Source organism: Mus pahari, chromosome 4 (assembly GCF_900095145.1).
Source record: "Mus pahari chromosome 4, PAHARI_EIJ_v1.1, whole genome shotgun sequence".
Classification (NCBI taxonomy): Eukaryota; Metazoa; Chordata; class Mammalia; order Rodentia; family Muridae; genus Mus; species Mus pahari.
Window position 1 is genome coordinate 109820315 of NC_034593.1, and position 6284 is coordinate 109826598.

Below are 6284 nucleotides of genomic sequence, written 5' to 3' on the forward strand. Positions count from 1 at the left end.
TCTGTATTCACAGTTTTGTGTTCAACATGCATAATATAATGAGGTTGGCACTATTGCTAGGTCTCATTCCCCAATCAAGAATCTAGATGTGTGGCTTGTCTGAAGCTAGGCAGTCACTGGGTAGCCAGGAAAGACACAGAAGACACAGCCCCAAGGGTTCCTGCCTTTGGAAGTTATGTCTCTCAGCTTGTTTTCTAAGTGCGCTATGTTCTGTCCCCATTCATCTATCAAGCTATGTCTCACCCCAAACCATGTGGTCCTTGTGACCACTAACACGGTCAGACCTTTCCTGCTCTCACAGTTGCTGCCCTCTGCCAGAGCGTATTCAGATTCAGTTTGAACGAGTCATCCGTCACTCGAGCCTCTCCAGCGCCTGTGGACTGGTCACACGCCAGGCCCTAAAGCAATGCTGTGGCTTCATTATAAATATCCATACGGTTTCTATGTCAAAATTCTTCTTTTTATTTAGTTTGTATCCATAATCATAAACTTAACTCTGCAATCCAGCTAGGCTTGGAAGGGAATGAGGAAAATAAGGAGCTTAAAGACCTTCAGTGAGAGCAGAGATCACAGGGTATTGTGAGCAGATGGGGCAGAGATGCTCTCCTGAGTGCAGAAGGAATGGTCTAGTGGGTAAGATGCCCGCAAGAATTAGAGCTGTCCGCAGTTGGCAATGGTCATCTCCTTGCTTGTCTTGACATTCCTGGACCAATAACATCCCACGGCTTCCACGATCTCATGATTTCTTTGACCTTTCCGAAGAGCACATGCTTGCCATCCAGCCACTCTGACTTGGCAGTGCAGATAAAACACTGGGAACCATTTGTGTTTGGTCCAGCATTTGCCATGGACGAGATGCCAGGACCTGTAAGCTTCAGGATGAAGTTCTCATCCTCAAATTTCTCACTGTAGAGGGCCCAGTGCCACTGTGGCGTGTGATGTCACCATCCTGGCACGCGAATCCTGGAATAATTCTGTGAAAGGAGGAACCCTCAGATCTAAATCCTTTCTCTCCCATACTCAGAGCACAAAAGGTTTCTGCTGTCTTTAGAACTTTGTCTGCAAACAGCTCGAAGGGGCCGAAATGGAGTTGACTGTGCCTATAGCAAATGGTGATAGCAGAAGATGGTGTCTACAAAGCCACTTTCTATGTCGAAATTCTCAAGGTTCATAGTTTGGAAGCCTAACTTTAAAAAAAAATTAATTTTTATCAACAAAACCTAAGAGTCAAGTCCATGCAAAGCCTGGTAGATTCAGCTCAGATCTCATCTCCTCTCCCTCTGCTCCTTCAGGGACACTGCTCTTCATTCTGTCTTCATTCTTTTTTCTTTTCTTTTCTTTTCTTTTCTTTTCTTTTCTTTTCTTTTCTTTTCTTTCTTTCTTTCTTTCTTTCTTTTTCTTTTTTTTTTAACACTTAAATTTGTTTTTATTAGATATTTTCTTTATTTACATTTCAAATGTTATCCCCTTTCCTGCTTTCTCCTCTGAAAATCCCCTACCCCCTCCCACCTCCCCCTGTACCCCAACTCACCCACTCCTGCTTCCTAGTCCTGGCTTTCCCCTATACTGGAGCATAGAACCTTCACAGGACCAAGGGCCTCTCCTCCCATTGATGACAGACTAGGCCATCCTCTGCTACATATGCAGCTAGAGCCATGAGTCCCACCATGTGTTTTCTTTGATTGGTGGTTTAGTCCAAGGGAGCTCTGGGGGTACTGGTTAGTTCATATTGTTGTTCCCCCTATGGGGCTGCAAACCCCTTCAGCTCCTTGGGTACTTTCTCTAGTTCCTTCATTGGGGACCCTGTGCTTTGTCCAATGGATGGCTGTGAGCATCCACTTCTGTATTTGTCAGGCACTGGCATAACCTCACAGGAGACAGCTATACCAGGTTCCTGTCAGCAAGCTCTTGTTGACATCTGCAATAGTGTCTGGGTTTGGTGGTTGTTTATGGGATGGATCCCCAGGTGGGGCAGTCTCTGGATGGTCCTTCCTTCAGTCTCTGCTCTGAATTTTGTCTCTGTAACTCCTTCTATCTGTCTTCATTCTAAATGTTGCAAGAACCTTCAGGTTTACATCACCCTATCTCAGTAACTCCAAAGAAAATAGCTTGCTCTCACTCTCTCTCTCTCTCTCTCTCTCTCTCTCTCTCTCTCTCTCTCTCTCCCTTTCCCTCTTTCTGTTTGATTAACTCTGCCTGAGTCCCATGAACTAATCACTATGTAATGTGATTTATAATCCCCTTAATGTGGGGAGGAGTAGGGGAGGAAATGCCCATGGAAGCCAAAGGAAGAAAATGGGAATTCGCATAAGCCAGTCCAAGATATGACTGCGAGTGCTCGCAAATGTGTCAAGGACACTAGACTGGCTAAGTTAGTTGATGGAGCAGGGATTGCAGTGATAGCACAGAGGAGCCAACACCCGCTCACGAACTCATGTCCAGGAAAGAGGAGTCTCGAGTTGAAGATAGGAACCAAGGACCTTATAGTCTGTGTAGATCTCCCAGTTCCCTATCCCTCCCCTCACCAGCTTCTTGTTGGCTTTCCCTGACATCATCCAACTGTTGCTGGTGGGAGCAGGAGGGAGGACCCCGGAGAAACAACAGACAGAGACCACTGTAGAAATCCACAACTGGTCAAAATGCAGAGAAAAACTTCGTGGGGTTCCCAGCCCCAAAGGCTACCTCTACAATACAACTCCAGCACCTTACAGCCCAGGGAACATCAGGAAGAGGCTGTGGGAAGGCTGTAAGAGCCAGAGGACCAGGAATTCTGCTGTGAGACTATATCTAGAAATGACTTGAAGTCTTACACATGCTACCCCAACAAAATGGCTGCCTAAAGAAGCCCTGAAAAAGGACATCAGTAGTCAGGCTAATGTGTGAAGGGGAAAACTCATGGGGCTCCACCCCTAGCCAAGGGCTTACAGGCATCTGAGGGATGCTGACAGCGGGATGAGTAGAGTTCCCCCATGGAGGAGTTCCCTAATTGGTCATCCCATACCAAGCGGGAAGCCCTGAGATCATGTACATGTGACGCTGAACAGAATGGACAGGTTTATATAAATATGTGTGCACATGTATATGTAGTCATGTGTATGTCTGTGTGTGTAACAATAACAACTAAGGAGGGAGCCGGGAGTGGGGCTGGGGACAGGGTGGGTGGAGTTAAAGGAAGGAAAAGCAATGAAGGGAAATGATAGAGTTATATTTTAATTTTACAAAGTTAATCAAAATAAAACAAACTAATTAAATTTTGAAGAAAGCTAGACAGATTGCCAGAAATGCCTTTTTCATCAGATCAAGCAGGGGAAACAGGAACTGGCCATTTGGTGACGTGTGTGGTATGGGGCTTAAGAGGGAGCTAAGAATGTGCCAAGAGAAAGAAAGCGAAAACATTAACTTGAAATGAAACTCATATATCCATGTTTTGCTGAATGTGTTGGGTAACAGCGTAGCCTTTCTTCAAATGGAGAAAAGGCTCTCCATTCAAGATCTGGTTAGAGAGAAACTTGGCCTCTTAACATACTGTATGTAGAGTCGTGGGGCTTAACAGTGTCCCAACGTGGTGCCTCTTAGCCAGCACCTTCTGAATTCTCTGACTACTCCATGCCTCCTGTCTAATAGCTGTGAACAACTCGTCCTTTAATTTAAGACTGCCTTTAGTGAGGATGCCTAGAGGAATTCTTGAAGAACCAGGTTTTACCTTTCTCCCCAGAAAAACAGTGGGACAAACAGCCACGTGTCTTTAGTGAGCAGCCAGTACATTCCACCTACCAACAAGGCGAGAGCAATCCTGTTGGAGCCACAGAAGGCACTGAATTCTTCACAGCATTGATGACTTTGTGAGAAAACCTTGACTTGGTATCAGTGGGAATAATTCTCATTAATTACTATGTTGCTGAACATTTTGTGGATAAATGTTGACAAAATTAAAGAATCTGAGGGCTGCCGAATAAGTCTAGGGGTGCCTAAGATCTGGACTATGCAGATGTTATTATACACAACACCTTCCTGGTGTGAAAAGGAAGTAAGCCAGTTTACAATGGAAGGATTTCCTTGCTTTCCCCCTGGAGATGGGTACAATCAGTGTTTATTTAACCAAACATGTTAACTTTTTAAAAATTCACTGTATTATAAATATAAATTCATTTACTGCATATACAAACTCCACTTTAAGTGTTTTTGAGTCGCAATGTGTGTTGAGCACTTTTTTTTTTTCCCGGTTTTTCGAGACAGGGTTTCTCTGTGTAGCCCTGACTGTCCTGGAACTCACTCTGTAGACCAGGCTGGCCTCGAACTCAGAAATCCGCCTGCCTCTGCCTCCCAAGTGCTGGGATTAAAGATGTGCACCACCACCGCCTGGCTATTGAGCACTTTTAAAAAAAAAATTATTTATTATTATTTTCTTTATTTATATTTCAAATGCTATCCCGAAGTTCCCTATACCCTACCCCCGCCCCTACTCCCCTACCCACCCATTCCCACTACTTGGCCCTGGCCTTCCCCTGTGCTGGGTCATATAAAGTTTACAAGACCAAGGGTGTTGAGCACTTTTTAAGCCTCTCTCCTTGACATTGAAGCAAAGATTCTCTCTCTCTTTTGGTTTTTGGTTTTTCAAGACAGGGTTTCACCACATAGCCCTGGCTGTGTTGGAATTCATTCTGTAGATGCAAAGATCCACCTGCCTCTGCCTCCTGGATTAAAGGCATAAGGTCCTGCCACCACCGCCGCCGCCGCCGCCGCCACCAGGCAACAACAAAGACTCTTAAAATGGAATCCACAGATGTGTCTGTAGCTTTGGGGACCTAATATATAGCTATGAATTTTCCAGAAAGACAAGTCATATTTTCATTAGATTCTCTGTAAACTTTTCCCTATCCCTTCCCCCAAAAGATATGAAAGATATAAAAAGATTTTAAAGGGAATGTTTATTAACTTTGAAATCTTTTTTTCTTATCCCACCCAAACCTGGGGGCTGAATGGAAAAGAAAACCTTATCCCTTTCTCTGGATCATCTGGATGTTCAAAAAAGAATAATGAGTGAATGTCTGTGGTGCGGGGGGAGGGTGTGTTGTAAGTACTGTCTGAAGGAGATGGGCCAAGAAAAAAAAAATAGGAAAAAAATAGACACGTTTTAAAAGAAACTCTTTAAAACAACCAACCAGAAAAGGCCCAAACGAAGACAGCTGTCTGGGGCTGGAGAGACAGCGCAGTGGTTAAGAGCGCTTACTGCTCTAGCAGAGGACCTGGGTTCCATTCCCAGCACCCACACTCTAGGTCAGCCATTGTAACTTCAGTTCCAAGGCATCTGACATTCTCTTCTGGCTTCCTCTGGCCACGTGCAGGTAGTAAATACTAACTCAGGCAAGGGCACACACAAATAATAAATAAATACATCTTTAAAAAATCATATTCACCTTGGAGTCTCTCTCTCTGCTTTCTCTGCTCCCCTCCTTCCCCCCCCTCCTCCTCTTTCTCTTCCTCTCTCTCTTGGCTATTGTTCATTGTTATTTAGTTTCTTCACTGTGATTTTTTTTTTTTTGTGGGCAGCTGTAAATTACTGGATCTCTTTTAACTAGAGGAGCCAGCACAGCAAATTCATGTTCTGTTATAAATTAAGTGATGTGGTGACATATGCTTAGTGGTTAGACTGACACACAAAATAAATCAAATGTAATCACTGGGATCGGAGTTTGAGATATAAAATAAACCGTTTTGGGGTTGAAATAAAAGACAGGCCCCTAGAAGCATCACTTTGCCAAAACACAAAGAAGCTAATTCTGTTTAGAGTCAGCGAGAGAAAAATCATTTCAACTGGATAGTGCTTTGTTCTAACATGGAATTACAAGCAGGCAGCTCCCAAAGGTGAGCAGAGGACCCGGGGGCGCGCAGGACACAACACAGTTTCTCACCACTGAAGCCCTAAAGCCCTAAAGCAAGTGTTTTGACTCACAGGCTCACTTCCCACTCCCTCTTATCCAAAACAGCGAGCACAGTCACCTTGCAGACTAAGACACAACGCTAAAGAATGCGCTGTTTAAACACGTTCGGGAGCCCTGTAATGCCGATAACCTGAAGGGAAATAAAAAAAAGAAAAGAAAAGAAAAGAAAAAAAACCTCCCTAATGACTGAATAAATGAAAATAAGAAAAGAATCTGCTGAGCTTAAACTTGGCCTTTTGGTTCTCAGGTCAAAACACTCTCTCTCTCTCTCTCTCTCTCTCTCTCTCTCTCTCTCTCTCTCTCTGTGTGTGTGTGTGTGTATGTGTGTGTGTGTGTGTGTGT

The 6284-nt window shown here is 44.2% G+C and overlaps 1 pseudogene; it reads right to left on the reverse strand.

The window, feature by feature from the left end:
• Positions 1–651: 651 nt before the first annotated feature.
• Positions 652–3030, reverse strand: LOC110320878 (annotated as a pseudogene).
• Between the last annotated feature and the right edge of the window lie 3254 nt (positions 3031–6284).